At 35.2% G+C, this 25,770-nt stretch overlaps 1 protein-coding gene across 9 annotated transcripts in view; it reads right to left on the reverse strand.

Moving 5' to 3' along the window:
* Positions 1 to 25,563, reverse strand: part of LOC116174645 (homeobox protein prospero) — an 83,343-nt gene extending 57,780 nt beyond the window's left edge. For 5 of the 9 annotated variants that reach the window (XM_031492632.1, XM_031492643.1, XM_031492624.1 and 2 more), the window contains exons 1-2: positions 17,121 to 17,191; positions 13,225 to 13,278 (exon numbers count right to left, since the gene is read on the reverse strand). The gene's annotated coding sequence lies outside the window, so the exon portion shown is untranslated. Of the gene's footprint in view, positions 1 to 13,224; positions 13,279 to 15,593; positions 15,848 to 16,909; positions 17,013 to 17,120; positions 17,192 to 25,515 lie in introns of those variants that run through there. The other 4 variants (XM_031492608.1, XM_031492595.1, XM_031492601.1 and 1 more) reach the window with 4 other exon arrangements.
* Positions 25,564 to 25,770: the final 207 nt, after the last annotated feature.

Consider the following 25,770-nt stretch of genomic DNA (forward strand, 5'->3'; position numbering starts at 1 on the left):
GTTCACTTTTGTAGTATTGCGTAGATGTATTTCTAGCAAAGCGTTATCGATTTTATCTGCTTTAAAATTATAATCAAACAGGAACTCACGTCAATATGTCTTCAAGATTAAAAAAGTTTTTCATCTTAAGTGTATTGACGCTTCGCAAATGATTGTATGGATATTAAATGACAAGTGTGTTCGTTATTACGATATTGATTTTGCTGCATTGATGCGTTTTGTATTTAGTAAACGATTTATTCAATTGCATCCCTTTGAATCGCTAGGTCAAAGAAAACAGAGGAAAGTAAATAAAATCAAAACATAGAGGACCAAGATGTTCTAATTTAGGGCTTTTAGTATAAAAAGCCTGCTTACAGGAAATGGTTTTGATTTGAAAAACGCCGAAACTTAGAATCTTAATAGCACCTGTTCTGATTTTCACCTCAGAGTTTATAATCCATCTTCGTGTTGTTAAACATAAATCGCTAATTACAAATGATATGTTTTCCCACGAAATAAAGGCTTTTCCAATAAAAGTAAGCGGTGGATCTTTAATTAAAAAAAAACAAATTGTTTTCTTCATTCGAAAGATAGTATGGAAGAACTGGACAGCTGGAGTTCATTGGGTAAGCCGTGCACACACGATCTAGAAACAACTTCCTGAAGTGCAATGAAATCCGGTTACTTGGATACTATATGTACCTTTTAGCACATTTTCTCGAAAACAAGCTTTTGTCTGAGATTTGCCCGTCTGCCCGTTCGTACTGAAACGTATTCATTCGGTGTGGTATTTACAAAATTTGGTAAAAGTCTACGAATTAAAGTACAAGGGAATTTAGATTGATTATGCATTTTAGTATTTTGGAATTGCCAAAATCGTTAATTTTTTTGTAACGCTTCTAAACGTATACGAAGACAGTTTGATAAGTCAATGACTTTTTGAATTTCCAGCTCAGTAACTTTAAATTCAGCACTGCTCCACTCAACTGCCATCTATCAATAGACTACTGCACAATTTTAGGCAAGCTAGGCCGTTTAGTTTGTATTTCACCAACGGTATGACCATTACAGAGGAGTATTTGGCGATTTTCAGCCTCAATCCGAGACCAAAACGAGATTTTACGCCGTTTCGGTACCGTAGACACCACACCAAAGACCAACAAACAATCAAGTTTTTTCAGGTGAACTTGCACCAAATAAGGCCAAGGTGGACCTCTCGGCCAACAAGGACTTGGCGACCGTTTTTTGGGGTGTCATTCACATAGAAGATGATTATCTTTAAAAGGGTAATCGCCGGCAAATATTATTCAGAGCTTTTCAATAGATATGATACTGTTTTCAAGCAGACATCATCGCATTGGGCAATGACAAAAATGCTGATCGATCAGGACAATGCAGGGGTGCACACATGTGTAGCCCCCCCCTCCCCCATCGTCCTACTATTTCCTATTTCCAAACCTGAAGAAATGGCCGAGCGGTAAGAGATTTGGATCGAATGAAGAGGTAATCACTGAAACAATCTTCTGTTTTGAGGGATCTGAGAAAACCTATTATTTGGAAGGAAAAAAAATTGGAAAAACGGTGGATTAAATGTATCAAGCTAAAAGGAGACTATGCCGAAAAAAAATCTTTCATTCAAAAAATCACTGACTAATCAAATTGCCTTTGTATCAAAGAAAAAGCCAATTTCCCTTCACCATTTGGTACAATTTTTGAACAAGTAACTGTAATTTAATCCTGGCTCCAGCCAATCGCATTGCATAGACGGAACATCAATTTATAAAGGGTATTAAGGCCGCCATTCAAAATCTACGCTATACAGGCCGAAGGTAGTTTAAATTTGGTAAAGTTGTGTATTTTGATACTGAACAATACGCCGTTTTGAAACTGAACTGAAAAAATTGTTTAAATATTGTTAAAATTACTTCTTTTTTGCCTGAAAAACTTTGTCTTGGGTTCGTAGTTTCTTGCGTTTTTACGAATTAGTAGTTACGTAAGTAATAGTTAATTTCTTATTAAAAATAGCTTACATTTTTGAAATCAGAGAAAAATGCTCTATCAAATGACTCAAAAAACTAAAATTAAATTCCATAAGAAAAAACAAAGTTCATGATGGTTAATCGGAGACGAAACGTCAGACTTAAATTTTAAAACTAGCAACTTGTAGAGGAAAAAATGTGACCATAATAATGTGTCATTTGTTTTGAAATATATTTTTAAATATCTTCGGTAAAAAATAAGGATATCTCCGAAAGTAGTCGGAATTTGTTCAGTTTCAAAACAGCATTTTGTTAAGCATCAAAATACTTTACCAAATTTAAACTACCTACCTATCTCTTACAGTTTTCGAGATCCCCATGCTGGCCCTCGAATTTGAATAAGCCTGTATAATGCATGAAGAATCAGGTCCTTAGAGAAATTCTCCGAAATATTTCTTAACATTCGCGGCAGTTAAATAACATCAAATTATTAATTTTAATACAACAAATATTTATCGGAGGTAAATATACAAGAGCTTGTTTTTTAATCGGATAATTTTATTTTTACACAAAAGTTTTGTTGCATTTTTTCCAGAAGGCAACAAAATTTGAGTGTATTCAAAATAAAATTATCCTGATTTAAAACCAAGATTGAGTGTATTTTAGGGAGTTTAATAAAAGACAGTAAATTTCACAACAATTATATATTTTACGCATTCCTACACGCTGATAAAAAGCTAGCTAGCAATCATCTGATTGGTTAGAATTTGAAACCCAGATAACCCAGCTGATTGGTCATGTATTAATGGAGTGTATTAATCAAGAAAATTAAATGTTAATCAAATTCGTGTGTCAATTTTTCTCAAGCTCACTACATATTGTTTTTCACTTTGTACCTACAAAGTACTTTCTTTCAATTTTCGAGATATTCACAATTAAGGGTTCACATCGCCACTGGATGCGTCTCGTCTAGACGACCTTTCCGCCCTTTAAGAGTACCCACCTCCGACACTCCGTTCTGAAGATATTTGCACACGTTTTTTTCAATAATGCGCTAAATCATAAAGCATCGTGGAGTAAGAACTTTTCGCAAATATAACAAGAATGTAGACGTTACATGCTTTCGCCAAGTGTCTCTGGCTTTCGCATGTCCTATAATTAATATAAAATTGAAAAAAAAGAATCAGGTGAATTTGGACCCCAAAATCAATAGATCTTGTTTGGACCAAGATGAGTATATCCCAGGTTTCTAAATCCTAGAACCCTCTGTTCGTGAGAGATCGTGCGGACAGACTGGCGGACAGACTGAGAACCTAATTACGGATCGATAATTTCGTGATTTGACAAATTACTTTTAGTCGGTCAATTTTGGGCACTCACTCGTAAGTCTTAACTATTCAATTCTTCAGTTTTAAATTTTTACTCAACGTCTTGTAGCTTAAATATTGAATTTACTGTGACCAATGTTGTATCTTGTTTTTTAAATTTTTGCATTCTTGCATTTTCGATTTTGATTCTGTTTTCAAAATTCAAATTCAATCTCCAACGTTTTTGTAGTCCCAGATTTATAGAATTACGTAGCCAAGGGTGGGTTGGTACGTTCGTAAAGATATAAGAAAGGTCACTATTGTTTTTCAGCTACGTAGAGTAACGCGCCCAAAAGTTACAGCCCAAAAACTGCCCAAACCTTGTTTCTTTTATCATTCTTTTTACAAAGAACATAGGTTTTTTGTGTTAGTAGGTATTTCTTAAACCTCAAGCAAAATACCGATGAAAATTTGCGCATGCGCAACCCAACTTTTATATTTTCGCAATCCAATTTATTTATTTGTTAAGATATTTAAATGAAATGTTGTATGGACACAAACGCACCTAAAAGTAAAACTAATGCCGAATCAAAACATTGTTTTGCGCATGTGCAATCGGATTTTTTATTTGCTAAGGTATTTAAATGAAATTTCGTATGTAGGCGCCTCGAATAAAAGTAAATCTGATGCCAATTCCAATAATTTATTTTACAACCTATGCTGATCTTGTGGGAAAGAATCAAGTTATGTTGTAAAAATGATGGATGCGCGATCTCGAGGATCGTTCGGTATTCAGATGTATCGAATTTTTTATATGTATAATGGAAATAAGTTATGGCATAAATATTTCTATAACTTTGCATAGCGCAGTCTGCGCCTACGCACACCTGATGTTAAAAATATGTGATATGTTTGTCTTTACTATAAGAATCTTTGGCTAAAATTCCAAAAAATATCTCTATAAATAAGAAAGTTGACATTGCGCAGTTTGCGTATGCGCACATTTGATTTTACAATACGCGATATGCTTGTCTTTACTAGAAGCATCTGTGGTAAAAAGTCTATAACGTGCATGCGTACATTAATCGTCAAGATTTTTCTACTAATATCTTGAAAACAGACGGATCGACGGACGGATAAAGTGTCCATAATAGCGCCTTCCAACATGAGTTGGCAAATGCGCTAAAAAGGACATAATTTGTCCACTTGTGTCTACCTACTGAAACAATACAAGTTTTTCCGAAACCTTAGAACCTTCTTTAAATAGTGTATTTTATAGAGAACACGAAATAATCATATTTTCATGATTTTTTAGATAGAACGATTGGGTGCGCTATTGCAGCCACTTTTTAAATCCGTGCGCCTGTGTTCATTATATTTAGTTCTTTCTTTTTGAATTCTGTAGCTTATAACTCCGGCACATGAGACAAGAAAAATCCTGACGATTAATGTGCGCATGCGTAAGATGCGCAATATCAACTTATTTATCGAGATATCTTTTTGAAAATTTAATTTCAGATGCTTCTGTTAAATATTGTAACTTTTAGATGTGCGCATGCGCTGTGCCAACTTCCTTGTTTATGAAGATATTTCTTCGGAATTTTAACCACAGATGCTTCAAGTAAAGAAAAACAAATCACATGTAGTAAAAAAAGAAAACTACAAATGTCAATAGCAAAGGCGAACACGCGCATTTGATTCTTACTATGTGCGATGTGCCTTTGCTAATGACATTTGTGGTTTTTGATTATTAACTTCTGTGTTCTGTTCGCCCGTCCGTCTATGTACATTTACTGTCGAATGGTTTCGAGTTTTCCAATTCTGTTTTCAGTAATAGGTAGACAATAATCAAGGTACTAAACTACTAATTGATATTTTGGTCATTTGGACTTGTCGCTCGTTTGAAATCGTTTATTAGCGTTCATGTTGCTTTTAAACTTATCTGGCAGTTAATCTTCATTCGGAAACAAATGTGTTCACATATGAGGCTATTGAGATAAATTCATTTTAGACTGTGTTCAATTTAACTTGTTACTTGTTTTGTAAGTAAGTAAATCAGAAGAATTTCTTTCGCAAATACTGAAAGAACAGTCTAGGTCTAGCCTTTCTAAACGTAAATAAATGCTGTTATTTCCTTTTTCGAAATAAATCGGGAGTCAAAAACGTATTATTTTAATTGAAGGCTACGTCCTCAAACGTTCTAAAATACGCGTAACCTTTTCAATTTTTTTATCTCTAGTAAGCAAAGCAAGTGGGACGGAACTAATGAACTTCGCTAGGTATTTCTGATTTTGATCCTAAATTCACAACCTAAAATGACCTGAGGGTCTCTGAACTTTAAACTTCTTAGAAATTCGAAAGCTTCAACTGCCATTTTTGGACAAGAACCGAAAATGAGTAAAATTTCAAGAAATTTATCATACCAATATCAGCTCCTCAAGTATCAAATTTTTCCGTTTAGGTAAGGATAGGGGTAGGAATTTTAGGAACGGTTTGCACCAAATCGGAAAGGGTACCCAAACGCCATTCCAAAACCCTATATGTATATATGAGAGAAAAAAATTGCATATTTTGAGACTATAATTGGGGATCTACCTCCAAACAAAATATTATGATCCCTCATTTTACTGGTTACTTGCGACATTCAAATTTTTTTTAGGTAGATTTCCTTTTAACGTAAGTATGTTTCCAACGCAGGGCCGTAGAGAGAAACTTGGGGCCCGGGGGGTTGTTAAGCACGGGCCCCTTTTTTGTGCTTAAACTTACCTATTCCACATTACTTTATTCTACTAATCAAGGACTCATAATATGAAATATTTTATTTTAGTAAAATTGGTATGCTTTAAGGATGTAAAAATTTTATTCCCAAAAAACCATGCAATGGGCCCCTTTTCAAAATCCGGGCCCAGGGGGAATCCCCCCCTTCTCGTCAGGCCTGTTCCAACGCATGAATTTAAGATTGGTAATACCTATTCTGAAAATGGGTTTCAACAAGAACTATACAGAAGCACTCCTTCGTCATCCGGTATACCTTCCCATTGGTTTAACAACCTTTACAACAAGCGAATCACCATGTTTAGTAGGGTTAATTACAAGAAAATGCGAACAATCACCATAACAAAGCCAGTTACACCTACTTTTTGTAACTAATGTAATAATAAACCTTGATGGTAGACTAATTGCTAACTAAGTCCGTAAAAAAGAATTCGAACAAAAGCCCGTGATGGATATTGCCACAAGCGGAAGTGAAGTTTCTCTATTTTTTTTGTTAACTGTTAATTTAAAGTTAAAGGTCGATGACTCTGTACATTACTTCTCCCGCACATTTGCATCGAGGTAGAGCTTACAATTTAATTATTAACGATTTACGTCGTCACAGCGTGCCGTGACAATAAGGTTATGTACTCGCTGACCAGCTACTATGATTCCTGGCTATTGTCACGAAAAACATTAGACATCGCCGATAACAATATCGAAATTTTCATACCCGTTCGTCTCACATTCACTTCCGTATGCGGTCACGTCACGAGAGATTTTTGAGTAGGTACGCAAATCGGGTTAAAGAACGTAAAATTTTAATGACCGAACAATGCGAGAAAACATTGAGTGACATTGTAAAGGTGGATGGGGAAAATGAAAATTGAAAACAGGCGCGGAAACTGGACACATCATGTGTGAGTTGCGGTACAAAAGGTAATTAAAATTATATGTGGGTTACCTGCATTTGCAGGCGGATAAAAAATTCCGCCAAAAAACACGGGACTAATTTAACCCTTGATGGCCCGCTCGAAATTGTGGTGCATGTCCTATACACATTGTAATGTAAGTATAATAACAAAACGCTAATTATTTGTTTAACAATAGAGAAATTAAACGAGATACGAAAGCTGAAAGATGCAAATTTCCTGTGTACGTGTAGGATAGGACAGGAAACACGGTACGTTGGAGACATCAGCATCAGGATGTTTTAAGTAATCTGCTTTAGAAAAAAATACAGATTAACATTAGCAAATAACGCTAGAAATCGAATTGTCCTTGCTGTTGATTACAACGCGCGCGCTGTCCGATTGAGTGATATCCGCTCCCATTCTGAGCGCTTTGTCAAAGAGGTGAACCTCGAGAAGACAAGGAAAATTTCTTAGAGCGACTTTGTTCATTGTACCGCCTACCGTCACGCAACGTAAATCACCAATGATGTTAAGAACAGGTAGACCAATGGTCGTCGAATACAATTCAAGTCGTTTATAAAAGTATTACTCTCGGCCCAACGTGACATCAAAGATGCTGGTTTTTACATGTTTCCATTAACCCTTTTATTGTGTAATTCAATAATGACACTACTTTAATCCTGGAATCCTGTGATTAATTGTTGAAATTATACAGCTCGGTTGAAAGATTTAAATTACAAATTGTTTTTACATAATTTCCATTGAAACTTTAATCTGTTTTATATGCACCTACCTACTCGTATTATAGATAGTAATCGAAGCAGACAACTCGAATTATTTAATTTCATTTTATTTTTTATTTTACAGTCAATAAGGGGCAATAATGAAATCACAACCAACACTTGCTCACTAATTTTATAAAGATACTGATCGGTGAAACATTTGGCTTGTCGTACTTGGCGACTTAAATTTGGGTCGGTTGGGACATACCCTTGATGTTAGGTTTGGACGATTGGAATGTGTCGGTCCATCGTCAATTTTGGTCCAAAGAAATACCTATCCTAGAAGTCAAAACACGTGGACCGCTCGGATAATGGAGTAAACAGATATGATTTCATATCCAATAAGTACGTAGAGCTTGATCTTGATCTTCCTGCTTGGTGCTAAGTGTTTAGTCTTATCACTGAATAATAAATCTTTATTCAATGGTCTTATATTGGATTTTATCATCTTTAACATTCGTCTCAAGATATTTTGTATCGTTTCTGGCCGAGTTTCTGGCCGACGCAACGACAACGACTAACTGAAAGGCCGTTCACTTTATCATTCTACCTCCATGAAATGAGATACGTTGGAAAGAAGATACATTTATCTATACGTGCCAACAGGTACCTACATGACTCATTATTAACGATCCTTTAGATCGTTAATAATTTTGTATTGCTGTCCGTCTGTGTGTCCGTGTGCACGATAACATTGAAAGGATCGATCGCTTTGGAAATTGGGACACATGTTCTTAAGGATATAAAAAAGGTCGCTATTGTTTTTCAGCTGCTACGTAGAGTATCGGGCCAAAAAGTTACAACCCAAAAACGATCTCGATGATCCTTCGGTACTTACAAGCTCTTTAAGCAGGCGGGTTGATCACACCCTAAACAATTAAAATAGACCTACCTATACCATTTGAAAGCTCATTCAAATGGTATCTTCTTTATTTAACGTCTTATTGAAGTAGGGTATCTCTAATTCGGGAATTTTCCAGAAACTGATTTATTATATATTAGCAATTGATGGATACAGCGTAAAAGGACATTTACTTGCCTTAGCTCTGGAATATTGTTATATGTTGAATGGTGGGCACATGGTTTTCGGAAAGGGATTGTTTCCCTTGTCCAAAGATGTACACTCAACTTGTTAATGTGTTATTCTTTCAAAGGAGCTTTTCGTGATCAGCGTGCTACTCTTTTTATGAAAATGGAGTTCATTGTATTCCTATTGTGGCTGTAGTTTTACTTGTATTTTGCTTTAATTTATCTGTGTTTAATATTAACCTAAATACACTCGTATTCAGTCCTTTAGAGATGCTATTTTTGAGTTGGAGTGCTATTGGGAGGGATGGAAATTACTATGTCGCTTTAGAAGTTTATCGCTAGATGGCGTTACGCTTTTAGTCACTTAGTGTGATACGCCCACTGCAGGATTCGCTAGAATAGCTGACCTTTTTGCAATATTGCTGTTTCTATTATGAGAAAGCCCATGCAAATCTCCTATATGTTCAATTCCTAAATATAGTACAACTACAAGTCAATGCTTTGATATACCTGACATTTATGCAACACACTTTACACACAAATTTGACAGCAGTGTAAACAAAACTTAGCAATTATTTTAGATACGTATTCGGCCGATTTGTTTAGCTTTAGCAGATTAGTTGAGCGTTTATAGTGCTTTTTCAGTTACTGTAATTTTACTAATTTGCTGTGAAGTCTCGAATTCAATACGGACATGTGTGAAATTTCAAATTCTCTAGCTAAGTTACGAACAGTGATTTAAATGAATTTTCTTCTACGTACCCTAAAATACTTTAACTTCATTTCTGTAATTCAACCATCAACATGCATTAGGGCATTTTTTAAGAATTAAAAAAAATATGCTATTGTTTGCGTATTGTCCGTCGGCCCGACAGTGTGTTGGTTTGTTTATCTGCCCGGACCCACTTCTGCAGTTTTGAACTACTTTTAGGGGCATTGTCCTAGAGTCCTGGAATTTTTGGGATAGGTAACCTACACCTTGATGGTGTGCCAGACGACCAGAAAATTTAAGGGGGAGGGGGAGCATGAATTATTTCCTGAGATACTGTTTTTCATAGTAAAACGTGCATAATTTTAACATGTAACAATTGATTTCAGAAGTTATATAAGCATGTCTTTAGAGGTGCCTATAGTAAAAACCAGTGGCGAATTTAAATTTGTTGCGCCCCTAGGTACACTGAAAGAAATGCGCCCCAAAATAATCTTTAAATTGCAATAAATTTTAAAATAAAAATCAAATTATAACATGAAACTTTTAAAACTAATATGAAAAGAAATACAGTATACCTAACATTAAGTTTTCACACTCAAAACTTGCATTGTCGATTATGGTCCTTACAATTACATTTTGTTTAAACTATCTACCAATTCCAATTTATTGCATAATTTTAATTAAAAATGTTTGTCATTTGTAACTTGCTATGGGACTTATTTTAAAACTGAAAATGTTACCTAAAATAAATACAGTGCAAAAAATGCCGCCCCCTAAAGCTGACGCCCCTAGGCACGTACCTAGTGTGGTTATACGTAAATCCGCCACTGGTAAAAACTGGAGGGGGGGGCGCAGGGGTGAACACACGTTAATGGTATTCTAATGAAAGGTCCCATCGGAATGAAATGGTAGGTACTTTATTCCATCGTTTGCAGCACATTTTTTACATGCAGAAACCGGTTAAATCAATTCTTTTGCAATTTGGTCACGGTCGAACTACAGACTGCACCCTACAAATTTAAGCGGAGCTTAGCTTAAAATCTATGGCAACGATTATTGCGACAATGGTTACCATGAATTTTAAGCCTTAAGCCTTAAACTAAGCTCCACTTAAATTTGTAGGGTGCAAACGGCCGCTAGTGTAGTGTTACGATCTAGGTGATCAATATTCGTTGAAGAAAGCTAATTTTCTTTGTGAAGTATTTGCCAATGCGCTTTTTGTAAATAACCTTTCAATAACTATTGCCCCGTCTCACTGAATTTATAGTGATGAAGTATATACTCAGTACGTATGCTGGTATGCACTAAAATGGACCCTAAGTATGTCCAAAACTCCGTGTTCCATGGAGAACAAATGAATTTTTTGCATATAAATGATGGTAAAGTTCCAGCATTGTTTCTTAGAGGATATTCGTCCCTTCGGTTGATATTTTTTGTAGGTTGAAGATCTACTTGAATTCTAGGAATGGGCTGCAACTCTTTCCAAAATCAGCATATTCACGCATACTTTGCATATCATGGTGTTAACTGATTAAATGCGTTTATTAAAAGGTATCTTTTATATTTATTTATGATTTATGGTCTCACGCAATAAAATTTTGTATACTTTAAAAGATAGCTATCAGGGTAAGTTGCGTACTTAAAAAAAATTGTTACAAAAAGAGCTTCCTATACCTACAATTGAATTCAGAATTTAAAAACGAAAACAAGACAAAATTCTTATATAACTATCCGTGGATGTACCGATGTGGTTATTTAATGGATATCTATTCTTTATAAATGCTTTATACATTCTACATAAATATACAGGGTGGGCATTTTGTCTGGAACACAAAACAAGATTTCCCGCAATGAAACGTTTCATGGTATACAAAATTATGAAAAGTTTGTATAAATCCAAATACTTTAAATTTGTGATCAGTGGCGTACTTCTGCATGGTGAAGGAGGGTATAGTTTTTTAATGGCAATTACAAGTTTTCGTTACATATTCATAACGAGTGCACTTTTTTGGATATAGCAACATAAATATCTTATATTACATAATTTAAGAGATAAACTTAAATTAAGGAAAATAGTTGTGTTAATTAATTTTATAATTTCCCTAGTTATAATGATAGACGTCCATTCTGGCATTGTTTGCTTCAGATGCTAACATGACTTTATTCAGATATTGACAATATCTTTGAATAGTTCAGTGATTATCTATTTCTTGATCACCTCTCATCCCTGCGATTTAGGTATAATTGGAATTTATAAGTTAAATGTATAGAGCAATTGCTTTTGTTTGTTACAAGGCAATTTTATTTTGGTACCTAATCAACCGAAATGAAAAATCCCACTAAACACCGATGATAAATAGGTAGGTACGTTCCTCCAATTTTAATTATGATTAACCGAATAACTGGTTAATTGGAACTATGCGTACAACTATCACGTTGGTTTGGTTTATACAGTGGGTGCCGATGTGATGTAACACGTGTAAACACGTCGAACTATTTGAAATAAATGACATTTTAATGGGCCATCAACGCGAAATGCAGATTAATTTCTCAAGCGAACGGTACATTTTCAGTGTATATCAGAGTAAAGCATTGTAGGAGTTCATTCAAATTTTATCATCTATATCATAGAATAACAAACCTGGAAAACTTGAAAGGAACACGTAAAAGCAGCGGTCAGCCACTCAGCACACGATGAATGTGGAAAACTTTCCGAAATATGCATAGGTACATTTTTCTTGTCTATTAAATCTCATTTTCCAATTGAAAAACATGGAGCGTGACATAAACGAGTGGATGATTTCTAGAAATTATTTTAATTAACCTCGGACTCTTTTAATCAAAACAATTATAACGAACTGCGCGCTGGTTTCCTTTAGAGAAAAAAAATAACGTTTCTACCAGAGAAGATGCGGAATGATCTGAAAATTAATTTAGTTCTTGGAGAAAAGTAAAGTACGAAATTGCGTAACATTCCGTGGATTTATAATGATGCATTTTTAGTCTCAGATGTCACACGTTATACAATTTTTTTTAATAAACCAAGAAGCTCTTGTGCCATCATTAAAAAAGTAGAGATCTTGGTGGGTTTTTCAAATGAAAACGACGTGAATATTTAGATTGTTGTTATTAATAGAATTGGCCTGTATTTCCTTATGGCACATTAATGAAAAATAAGTAGTATCATTTTCCGTTTCCGTTAAAAGACCGAGTTTTTATCAATTCAAGTGTGCGCAGACATGCCTGAATCATTTCTTTTGATTACCCTTGTCAATTATCTCAAGTTAAGTTCCGTACTAAGACAGTTATTTTTAGGTTTACTGGTTGCCGCATTAATGTTTTAATGTAAAGTAAATGCGTATTAAGATTACGGTTTTGTATGAAAGCGTTTAAAGAAATTACTTAGAAAATTGCATCCTCAAAGGTATACATGGATTTTAAATGCTCTATACTTTTTTCCAGTAATTATCACAATTTTATTCAGCTTTGTAATTTACTTAATCAGAAAAAAAGTCATTATAAGAATTTGAATGGAATACAGAAGTGTATTACTGACCGCAATCTTAATTAGTACATAGGTACTTTAGTTATTCTTTCTTATAGCTCAAAAGAATAACTTCGCTTGTCGCATTGTTTCCTACTTGCAATTAAAGGTAATTGCGAACTGTAAGAAAATTTAAAAGTTGTTTTTCTTACAAGGGAAACATTTATTCAACTGTTTCGCTTTTGAATAAAGACGCGATTAACTTTTAGCTTGCAGCTTACCTTTTATTATTATTTGGTCGGGAGTGCTGTCCAGTTGTAGTCCATTTACTTAGTCTGAAAAGAGAAATTAATTAGAATTTCCTTATCAAGAACAACTTAATCGTCTCTCAGTTGTGTAATTTTAATCATAAACGCCCTAATTACGCCCTCCCCTGCTAGAGATTCTATTTCTTCTTACAATAATACATGTTACGCCCACTGTATTCTATTTCTCTTATCGTTACATTTTCGCAATTAGCGATATGTTTAAAAATTAAAAGAAATTAAATGCTCGTAACACTAATCACTTTCGACAAGGACTTCCCCGTGGATAATTTTCCTCATTCCATCAACGAGATAATGCCCCGTTTTTTTACATAAGCGCGTTTTTGAATTACCTAATAAAAGATCTTGTTGAACTAAAATGGTACAAAAAGGTATGTGATCCATAAGTCGTCTGAAAACTGTAGCTTCTTGTACAGATCTATTGAGTTTAGTTGATATAACCGACGCCGACAGTGGGTAATAGGTACACATGACAAAGTACAAAAAAATTAAAAAGGGAGAACTATCGAGCTCCTTTCGATTAATATAGTGCATAATTTTGTGTAGATAATAAATTACACAAATCACAAGGAACCCTTGGGTTTTCTGCAATTTGAAGACAGGCATAATCCAATGAAAAGAAACAGTTTTTGACATGAGCCTTTACGAAAACAGACACAAGTCCGTCGGACGCGGAAGCTCGGCACTCTGGGATCTGCGGGGTTAAATTTCCGTTTTTTCGTGGATGAGGGGTTGGAGGTTCGTTTGACTGCCAACTTTTCCCATTAATCAGCGCGTTGAAAAATTAATCAGGTCTATTATTAAATCCTCCAAATATTTAAATGTAATGAACTGCGGTCAATGTATTATTTAAGGGTAGTTGCGTCAGTTGCGTGTGCGCATTGGGCCTAGGGTGTAAGCTATTTCCGATCCGGAAATGGTTACCGGTAATTGCAAGTAATACCACGTGGAGCAGTTTGTAATGCACTTTATTTCAAAAATAAAACCTGTCTTTCCAATTTTAACCCTTTCACAACAATGGATTGCGGAACGCTTGCAACGTAGGCAACCAATTTCGCGTAGAGTAGATCGCATAGAAAAAAATGTTGGAAGTCAAAACTCAAAAGTAACATTTGACAAACAGTACGCGTGGCGAAGACCACGTGGTAAACACGTGTAGTGGCGCGTAACGTTAAATGAACAGTGTTGTGGGCGACCGCAATTAACCATAATGTGTAAACTAGTGACCAAATTATGTACATTGGGGGTAGGGGGTGAGGTGTCATTGAATCACTGTGTCGATTGATATTGCATGTGTAGTGAAATACATTAGCGTATAATCTGTGTTTAATGAGGCACAGGTGGGGGTGAAATGTATATGAACGAGATTGTACCAATTTATTGTAGATTCCGCATTAAACTGCCAGATCGTTGTTAATGGCAAGAAATTGTAACGAAGCGGCTATCTGAGCGCCGGGAAGTGCACTAAACACATGCTTCTGCATTTTGTGTTGCCTAACAGAAAAGTTACATCCCTGTATCGCACAGCCCCCTCTCTGTAAAACGATTAATAAAACATGGTTAATTTTACAAGTACTCAAATATTTATTGGCAGATAATGGGGGAACAATGGTAATTGATAATTACACCCGATAAATTGGGTAGTATAACCGCAAAAAAATTTAATTAGATCAGTCAATAAACGGGGTTAGTTATTAAATACAATAGCTCGTTCAATTGCATTAATATTCCCACGTATTTGACACTGACCTACCCTATTAAAATCGATCAGTTACATTTTTGCTACAATTTTTTCGACATATGCAACCAAACTAACACCCCAACCGTTTGGGTTTAGTCACCAGCACAATGATTTCAGCCCTTATGCTAGATATACATTCAAGTCGTGGGAACTTAATAAAAGCGCATTGTTTGTTCTAACGTACTTTATATGCATTGTGTGCTCCCGGCAATGTGATTTTGGTCAGTTCATGTTTAGAGTTTATTCGATTCACTATCCGAGTTGAGTGAAATAAACGGAATAAAAAATTGAAATTGCGGGTAAGTTTCATTTAGAAAATATTTCGAATCTGTTACAGATGAGATACTCGACATTTCATTTAATTAGTTTCGTCTGTGGATTAAAACTCGGATACCAATGAATTTAATAAAGAAAGATGCTTTGTGAAAAAACCGTTGAACCAAAAAAAGGTAAGTGGTCATTTTGGTTATTTCGACGGAAAAAAATTCACGTAACAAACACGCACATTTTGTAACGCGTCGGAAGTTTCAGGAAAGGCGTCGGAGTTCCCATGCAAACTGAAGAACAACATCGAAATAATTACCTGGATTTCAAGAAAAAAATAATCCATATCAATTTCTGGATCACTTCAGATTAGAATAAAAGTTTATTAATTGTTACGAAGAGTCCGATAATTCGAATTGGTAACTGTCTTTATATGAAGAGTTTGATACAGCAACACGAATAACTAAATTCCACTTGAAAGACGTCTAAGTTCACAAGTCCGAATATCTACCAAGTCATATCACGACTGGATGCCAAGCGTCGGGATAAGAGCGTCCGTATCCTGCGCAGGACAAGTCCTTACACTACGAAGGATACCGAAGGAGTGAAGGCGCCAAGCTAAGACATGAATATAAGGCGCTCCTTTAGGGAAAGACGACGGCGCCGCTGCACGTCGCCCGCCGACGACTGCGACAAGACGTCGTAGGAGAGCGTCGCGCGCCGGCGTCCCTCCCCACCCCTCCGACACGCCCCCGCAAGAGGTGGAGGACAGTAAATAAGATACTTTTTTAAGAATCTAAGATTTTTTAAGATCACCCGCACGTTCATGAAAATAAAAACTAACCCCGCGTTCGTACGTCGCGTACAAAAACCCTAATCCAGTTCCGCAAGCAACTGTAACAAACATCACAGAAAATAATTTAATTAAAACTTTAATTTGTCTATCCAGACTTTACTAATTCGCTCATTCATAACTTTGTTATCCCGCGGTTAGTAACTTTTTTGTTGAGCAGAAAATACAATCAGAGAAGGTAGTTTTTTACACCCGCGGAACAGCTCCAACATGAAAAATCTATCCTAATGCAAATACCTGGAAGGTCAAAGTGAAATTAACCCTTTTATACTCAACATCGAGTTTTCCACTCTGAATGTTGTAAGTCGCGCATGTTAAAATTTCGATACCAAAAAAAAACGAGTAACAAAGAAAAATAATTAAATGAAACAAAAGGGTGCCAATCAGAGTTAAAAATCAAGATTGATCAAAGTTCGTTTCCAAATTAAAGCGATTGATGATATTTGAAAGTGCTCACAATAGGTAAATAATACTCGCCTGTGTACGACTCCATCGTACGTGATCAAAAATTGATTGCAATCAATTCTCATCCCCCACTCCCATTGTACACAATCAACTTTCATTTTTTCCCATTGTTTCATGTTTACACGAACCCGAAAAAGCACCGGCGTGTGATCTGACGAACCGCGACGGTCACCCTTTTTATCAAAGCGCTCAGAAAAGCTCATGCAGAAATTCCGACGGCCGGCGTTTCGCCACTTCAATTTCGACACTTTTATGTTTCACGAGAATTTTTCAGATAGGTTTTTAAAAATGTATCGGAATAATATAAAGGCACTTACCAGAAGTCATCTCCAAGAGTTGTTAAATAACAAAAATAAAGCACAGACTGAAATAAATAATTGAAACGATATTTAAATAAAACTGCACTATATCTTGTATTATTATAGCGATGCCACCACAATCACCGAATTCACATTGTAATTATCGTAAGATTTCTTAGTAAAAAAATTGATAAAAATCATGCACAATTAAGAGAGAAAAAAATCTTACCTTACGTTAATACTTAAAAAGTTTAAAAAAAGCGCACACAGTTACTTTAGGAATCAACACACTTGGGGGGCATGGTAGAGAATGCGCGTCTTCTGCTTCACTATCAGCCCTTATCGCGGAGTGGGGGAACGCATGAGCAGCGTCGCGACGCCAAGGATGCCGACTACTGGCGCCCCGGAAAAACGGTGACGACGTCGCCAACTAAATTTGAGCAATTGGAGGATGAGAAGATGACAAAGCAGGAGAAAGCGCGTTCACGCAAGCTTTTCGATTACAGTTCGAACGTAACTGCGATACCGTCGATAAATACGACAGACACTAAAGGGTTGCAATTAATTGTGGTTATTATGAGGGTTGGTCCTTTTAGTCAAACTTTTTCTCCTGTTTGATATTAATGAAAAATTAGAAAAAAATTCTCTGTTGACGAAAGCTCTGTTTGAGTTTCGTTTTAATATAGCTATTGCTGCTAGTTATATATATACTTTCAGAATTAATTAATTAATTTCAAATACATCCCACTTATTAAATTGTTCTTTTTCTAGTTTAGAATTGTTTTACTAATTTATCTGTAAGTAATTTCAATTTAGGAATATTAGAATTTAAGTCCAAATTGTCTTCAGAATACAAAACGTGATATCATAATCTTATTATCTTGTCATTACTTCTTAGAATAATTGAAACCTTGTAATGCTGTGCAGTCTCTTAATGAAATAATAATATAATACTGTTTGGGCAATTGTGCAATGTATAAAAATATATTAGTTTATATGGAAACGTTTCCGAACCTGTCTTTTATGTTTCGTATTTGACAATTTTCATGGAAATTTATATAAAAGATTATCTGTCAGATAAATTTAACTGAAACATAAAATACTGACTCTAATGTTTATTTTTAGTTGTTTAATTATTTGTTTAGTTTTATGCAAAGAGTGTCAAGTTATTTGCTACGGAATTGTTGCATGTAACTGTTGCATTTGTTCAAATTTTTAATTTTCTCCAAAATTTTGCGAATAAGATGTGACTGTAGTGATATAGTTGTACTGAAGACCACAATTCACTAACTCTATCTGTTAGTTTTAGTCTTTCGCGAATTCATTTTCTACCACTTACAGCTTTGTCTGGTTTATAAAATGTAGAGAAAATCCTTTTTAGAGTAGAATACGTAGCGTGTGAAGGCGAATTATTTATTATGGTCATACCCATAAGTCATTATGAAATCTAACCCTTTGCTTCACATCGCGTGGCGTTTCTCGTGCAATCTTTTGGATAAAAGTATCTGCTGTGTTCAAATACATCCTGAAGATGGCATTCTTATCGAAACTAGTCTCATCAACATCAGATATATCGTCGATTGCGACAAAGTGGACCTTTACGTCCCTATAGTATGAGACCCAATTGCAGACGAGTTTTTGATTCTCATGTCAACACACGAGCGAGAAAAAGATGGTAAAAATGTACCTATTCTTCTTTTCACCCCCCTCTCACGCCAGGAACTCGCTCTCAGAAAAACTCGCATTCAAGAAAGCTCGATCCTAACGAATTGATCCTCGACAGCAGGTATGAGCGAATGTCAAATTGTTGAGTTCATTTTCATCTTCACCCCTCACTTCCATTATACCGGTTCCAAGATGTTAGCTTTCGGTAAAACCACTCTTACTCACGCTGGTAAATTCACTTACTACCACGGTTTACCCATAAAAGTACTTGCCTCAGATTAACAACTCAAAAAAAACTGCTTGCACCATGATATTTAATCAGTGTTCAAGCTTATGCATCGTTTAAAACACATGGTAACGAGTGTCGCAATTATATCGCCATTCGTAATTGGGTCTATACAGGGTGAATGTTTTTAAAGTGTTACAAGGCGGTATCTCTAATATGGTTTTAAATATTTTTATGAAATTTTGGTAGCCTAATATGGATTGAGGACTAACATTTTAAAAGAAATGGTTACGGAACGATGGTTACTTAAGAAGATCACATTAAATATATCATCTAAAGTCATCAAAACAAGCACTTTTTCCTAATAAACGGAGGGTCCAACGTGTTTCGCTTGGGAGCACCGCCAAAGAAGTGGCGAAATTTCTTGTTTAATTTTTAGAAAGCCTGGTGGCACGTTTTGAATAGGTTTTGTGGTATGCCCTTTCCGATTTTGTAAAAATGTTTTCAAAATTCTTACCACGAAAGGGCACACCTCTAAATAGGGCTGCGAAAAAATCCTGATTTCAACGAAATTTTGTTTGGAGGTTTTTGAACATGAGCAAATCACGAATCTGAAATAAGTTTTTGAAAATTCGAAAAAAAACTACTACAATTCTTGCCCGGATAACGAAAATGAAGATAATCTACGAAATTTGCTGTGTACATGCTTTATGAATTAAGGAACAAAATTGTCGGACGGTTTTTAAAATCACTTTACAAACAAAAGTTATACTCATTTGAAAATTGGTCCTTTAAGGCCGGTTGCACAAAGACAGTTTAAACCTAGCTTGGAATTAACCTGTGGATTACGGTTTAGGATTGGTTGATATTTGACGTTTTGTCAAATTTCCACTAATCATATGTCTTAATAAACGAAGTTTAAACTGCGTTTGTGCAACCGGCTCTCAAGTTATCTTATTTCGTATGTAAGTAGTTAATTGAAAATCAATAGTTCTTTTAATTGGCCTTACTTTATATTGAGATGAAGGTTTGGTTAACTTTCACCTGAATTAACTGAGAATGTTTCAGAGCAGGTTTTTCATAGTTTCCAAACCAAAGTTACCGCTCCTAATTTACTTGTTGGGAGCCTGTTTTCTTCGAGTCGACGAGCTTTTAAAGGTTCGAAATGAATTTTGTAGGTATTTTTTGGCTCCGGATTATTCACTGACAAATATCAATAATATTCACTCTAATAAATTCTTTTAATTCAATATGTGAATTCACTTTCTACAATTTTCTTGTTTGATTCGGTTTAAATTTCGCACGTCTTTCAAACGAACTCCATTTAGAATTTTCTCAAGAAGAGTATTTTCTTGAGGGAGAATATTTTGTCCGTAGTAACATTGAATAAAGAATCTGATTATTCAATGGCCGTACGTTCCTTATAGTTACACTTTATTTAAATGATGCATTTCTTATAAGGGCTGAACAGCTTTGTGTAGGACTTGAAACTGTTTGGAACACATGCTATTCACGTTGTTTTCCTTAGTTTTGTTAAATGGGAATATATTGTGGAATTTTGTTGAAGGATCAGTTGACCGATGTCATCTGTTGCCGAGGGTGTAAACAACGCTTAGCACCATTTGAGCCTTTTAGGTGTCACCTTGCTCTTTTTGTAGTCAACATCGTTGTCAACCTTTGGCGCTATTCGGTTTTGCTTGGTGCCATCCAATTCCTTTACTCCCTCTGCTCCATTCCACATTTCACTTTTGTTTTTTCGAATTTAAAGTCAAAACTCTTCGGCAGGGGCATCCTTTTCCAAAGGTGTAGTGAGAAATGTAATAGTAATCGTGAACTTAAAAACGAAAACACGTAATTCTTTTTGCAAATTTCTTATTTTGCTGCTTTCCAAGAATTTTGATTGCACTCTAGTTTTGGGAGAGGAATTTTAAAAGAGTTTTATAGAAAAAGAATATGTAAAAACTGTGTAGTGGAGGGGACTATAACAAACATTTGTTCCCGCATAGACTGAGAGTCAAAAATGTTTCGCTGTCGAGATACCCCAACTCTTCCTCTAGGACGGAGGACTATTAAACGAGGATGTGCATTATGGTAGTGGAGAAAGAGATAGAAAACACAAGCTTTGGGAGATTTGATAGCGTACAGGCTGGCCAGAGGTCAAAAGCCGGAATTGTTTTAAGACTGATTAATTAAATAACAAATTATAATAAATATGAAACTATACTTTAGACAACTTGTGGTGTATCTCCTGGTGGAACGGGACCAGTGGAACGGAGTTGGTTCTGTAGACACCGCCGACGGTTTTACTGTCGCTGTCAAATGTAGGAAGTACGTACAAAATAAATTCAACTATCAACTGGCCCTGGTGGTGTATCCAGTGGTTTCGTATCGATTCATTAGCTATAATTCAATTAAATCAGTTATTTACATCCATGAATAGGTAGGTCATTCCGGAAGTATGGGAAGAATGCTTTCACGTTGTCTTCTTTTACATACTGAATCTCTACACAGGGTTGTAAATCAGGGACTCTACTATCCTTAAAACGGAATGTTGTACTGCCCTTCTGGTTTCCCAATAAGATCAGCTAGAATTTACCTAGCATATGTCTGCCCTTTAAAGAGATTCTTTCGGGCGATTGAAACAACCCTTATTAGGGTGGACTGTGTCAATCGTATTCGAGTCAGGTCTATCGAGTTAACCCAAGCGATTACTGCAGTTTACCAAGTCCGTAGGCTTGTATAACCTACAGGATTTATCTTTACGGCTCAAAACTAAATAAAAATTAACAGGCCTGGTGAGAAATTAATAATGAATTAAACGGAAAGTTATCTGATGAAACGGAAAATTAATTTTGGTATCTGGTTGTCAATGGATTAAATTAATAAATGAACGGATTTGGAATACATGGAATATGGATCTGGAATTATATCCTGGAAAAGGTTTCATGAAAAAGTTTCTGGTGGAATACAAAATCCTGCTTTTAGAGGTACAAGGAGAAACACAAACAAATGGGGAACTAAGAAAGGGTTTAATTTCAAAAGATAGGGACGGTAAAAGGCATTTAATGGAGGAATTTTATTACAGGGTGTTTAAAAATAAAATTTCTTAGTTACCCTTGTCTGTTTTTCTTATATACTTATAAGCCGAAACCTTGCATACAACAATCACGTAGTGGGGACTGTTATGGCCCTTAAATGCTTTTAGACATCCTTAAAGCTCACTGCACTGCACTGCTTATCGGAGGATCTATCATATTTTAAACTTTATAATATATAATTTTTCTACTATCATTTCAATTTTTTATCTTTATCTTTTAATTTTCTGTTATTTTAGCCAATACGAAAAATTACAGAACTTGGTTTATTGAACCGCCGCTCCATCTGTGTATTTGTAATACATCTGGTTTTGCGTTACACAGGAGTGTGTGTCATACTGTAACGTTTCTCACTTTAATTCTGAAAGCATTTTGCGGATCACTCTGTAATTGGGCGTAAGCCTGTTGAGGGCCTAAAACAAGAGGGACAATAAATAAAAAAAAATGCTGAAAAAAATTAATATGTTGACTTGGATCTGATCACATGATTTAAACGGACTAAAATTAGCTCTCTAACGATATCCCACTGATCAGAGTTATACAAAGATGTAGCAATCAAGGCCACAAATTTGACATCACCAGATTTCAAATTGTTACCATCTCCTTCTTGTTCATATTATGCTGACATGTGATAGAGATAACTCGTTTGAAATTGGTTCATAAATTAGTGGCGCAGGGCAAAACTTTCATGAATTCAACTGTACGATTCTAGGATCTATATTATAAACATTTCTCAGTTTAGCGAGGAGGTACAAAGGGCATATATTTCATTGCTTTCCCTTTGTTTTATCCCTTTGTTATTCAAACTGCTTACTCACTGTTGCTGATATTAAGATACGGTGTTTGACTCTGTATTTTGTGGTATCAAAGATTTTCAGAAGCTGTGAGTTCTGCTCGGCATTTATACTATCACTAAACTTATTACGTTTTGAGATATACCTAATGTGTGTTTTTCGAAAAAATTAATGATTTTAAAATCAGTTGATCACAATATATACATGGTCGGTAGTCTTCAGAATGGAGCAATTCAGGCCTAGAAAAGTCAAGAAAAATTTGAAAGATTAATGTACGCATGCGCAGTCTGCGCAATATCAACTTTCTTATTTATTAATATATTTTTTTAAAATTTTAAACACAGACATTTCTAGTTAAGGCAAACATATCGCATATAGTAAAAATCAGATGTGCGCAATGTCAACTTTCTTACTTATGGAGATATTTCTTTGAAATTTTAACCAAAGATGCTTTCAGTAAGCAAACGTATCGCATATTGTAAACATCAGATTAATGTGCGCAAAGTCAACTGTCTTATTTATCTGGATATCATTTTGAAATTACAAATGCTTCTATTAAAGGCAAACATATCTCATATTGTTAAAATTAGATGTGCGCATGCGCAGTCTATATGCGCTTTCTTCGCAGTACCAACTTCCTTATTTACGAAGATATTTCTTTCTAGTTGTAGTAAAACGTATCTAAACGTCTAAAAAACGTATTACATGTAGGAAAAATCGAAAACTACAAATGTGATTAGTAAAGGCAAACACATCGCACATAGTAAAAATCAAATGCGCGCAGACTGCAAAATGCCAACTTTTTCACTTATGAAAATCTCTTTAAAATTTTAACAATAGACGCTTTTAGTAAAAGCAAACATATCGCATAAATTAAATGTGCGCAAACGGGAACTGTGCAACGCTAACTTTCTTATTTATGGAGATATTTCTATGAAATTTTAACCATAGATAGTAAAGAAAAACATAGCGCACATAGTTGTGACCTTTTGGGAAGTATTGATCAATGCATTGAAAATGCGCTGAAATTACTCGCCTTAGGGCCTTTTTTACTTGTTTCTAGCAAAATGCGTTAAAATTCTTGGAGAAGACTTTAATTTTTATTCCTATCGCTTTGGTCCTATAAAATGGGATTACTACTTAACTCTCATTTTTTACATATGATTTTGTAACATGAGAATTAGAATCGTGTGCTTTATCTTTTCAAATATATGAGCCGTAGGTATACACGAGTGCCAACCTTTTCTTGTATTTTTTGTTGAATGTAAATTTTTGTTGTACATACCTACACGTTAGGTCTATACTATCAATAATTATGGTTTTGAACGTGCCTCTTTTCATGACCCTGCTGCACTACAGCACTGTTTGTTCAAAAGCGGTTGCGTAATTGAACACTGGTTTTGGTACATTGTGGTATATTGAATTCTAAAGAAACTTTCGGAGATTTTCGGGGCTTTCGAAAAGTTAGGCGTGGTTTTTCGGATTTTGACTTATCAAATACCTATGTAAAGGTCAATGAAAACGAATTTTGGTGCAATGAAGTACGTTGAATTCAAAACAAATTACCTATATTCATTCATTTGCGAGCCACTCATTTGTTGCTGCCACTTTCACAGGAGCTTTGTTTGTCTAGATGTGTGCCTGGAACTGGAACCAACCTTCTTGTCTGTAGCGCGATTTCCATGACCTTTTATTGTGGACATTAGAGAAAAAGAAAACACGTGTCTAAAGTTGAGTACCTACAAGTTAATAATTTCAAAATTTAAAATAGGACTTTATTTCCCCCTGTATCATTTTAGAAAGTTGTTGCGGACAATACATGCAAATGATATTGAGTTCCGTTTTGCACTCGAAGCCTTTTCTCCCGCCAGAAGACCCTGTATTGAAAAACCTTAAACAATTTTTTCCACAAATTCTACCAGAAAATGCGATCTACGAGAACTACTGGCAAAGTATACGGCAACGAAAATTACGACGCCTCTAAATTGGAAATAGAAATAAACGCTACAGATTGATGTACAACTTAATTTGCCTCATGAAATTGAATCTTGACACACTTAGCACTTAATCGAATTTAGGGGCATTAAGTGGCCATTCGAAAAATATACGAAATGGTTAAGTCTTGTCCTCCGTCTAAGTAAATTTATAGACAATGGACAATATCTCAGCCGCTTTACCAGATGCCCCCTTTTTATTTAATTAACTTACACGGAAAGCTTTTATTGTATTGAACTGTTTAAATTATTATATTTTATTTAACACCGTTTACTGGAGACACTATTTTGTTTAATTATGGCGAGTAGAAATCGATCAATATTCACCGCACGTTGTGTCAAAGCGTTCACTAATAAGAAAAAAAATGACACACAAAGGCAGTAATAAATTTTTATCAATGATCTCTCGCTCGTAGGTAACAACAGGTGTTCTTCACCAGCAAACAAAAACATAAAAAAGGCACAATTCGCTCTTTTATTTTCGATTTTAGCTTTTTATTACTAACGCGAGTGCCACCTATTAATACACCCTATTTCATTCTAGTGCTAAACGCTTTTAAAATATGTATCCAATGGATTAAAATTATTAATATTTTTATTAAAATTCGTGTATTTACCCTGTTTATAAACACAACGTGTGAATGTCGATTATTGTCCACCTCTATGATTTATTTAATCGTTTCTTTTACTGTGTTTGTTATTACTGTAGCCGACCATATTGTAAAGTCAGCCGATAGATAAGAATAATTAATTCTCCCTTTTAACGCAAATTACACTTTTTTTTTTACGGACATCAGCAAATAAAGCTCGTTTATAAAACCAGGTGAGCGTACAAGCGACGAAAACTTACCACTAAATCACTAGATCACAGAATTTATTGCACACTATTCCTTTGCACTAAACACCACAGTCTTTTTGAGTTTGAGCTCGAATGTAAGAAAACCTTCTTTAGTTTTCAAAAAGTTCGTTAATTTGAAATTATCCCCACTTTTTAACGTATGTTTTTATCTTAGGTATGGTCGGGGGTGCTTTATAGTCTTCAGCCTTATGGTAACGCACCTCGACCGTTAAGACGTTCTCCTTCAGTGCGCTCACTTAGATTGCC

This window comes from Photinus pyralis, unplaced genomic scaffold (assembly GCF_008802855.1).
Source record: "Photinus pyralis isolate 1611_PpyrPB1 unplaced genomic scaffold, Ppyr1.3 Ppyr1.4_LG1, whole genome shotgun sequence".
Classification (NCBI taxonomy): Eukaryota; Metazoa; Arthropoda; class Insecta; order Coleoptera; family Lampyridae; genus Photinus; species Photinus pyralis.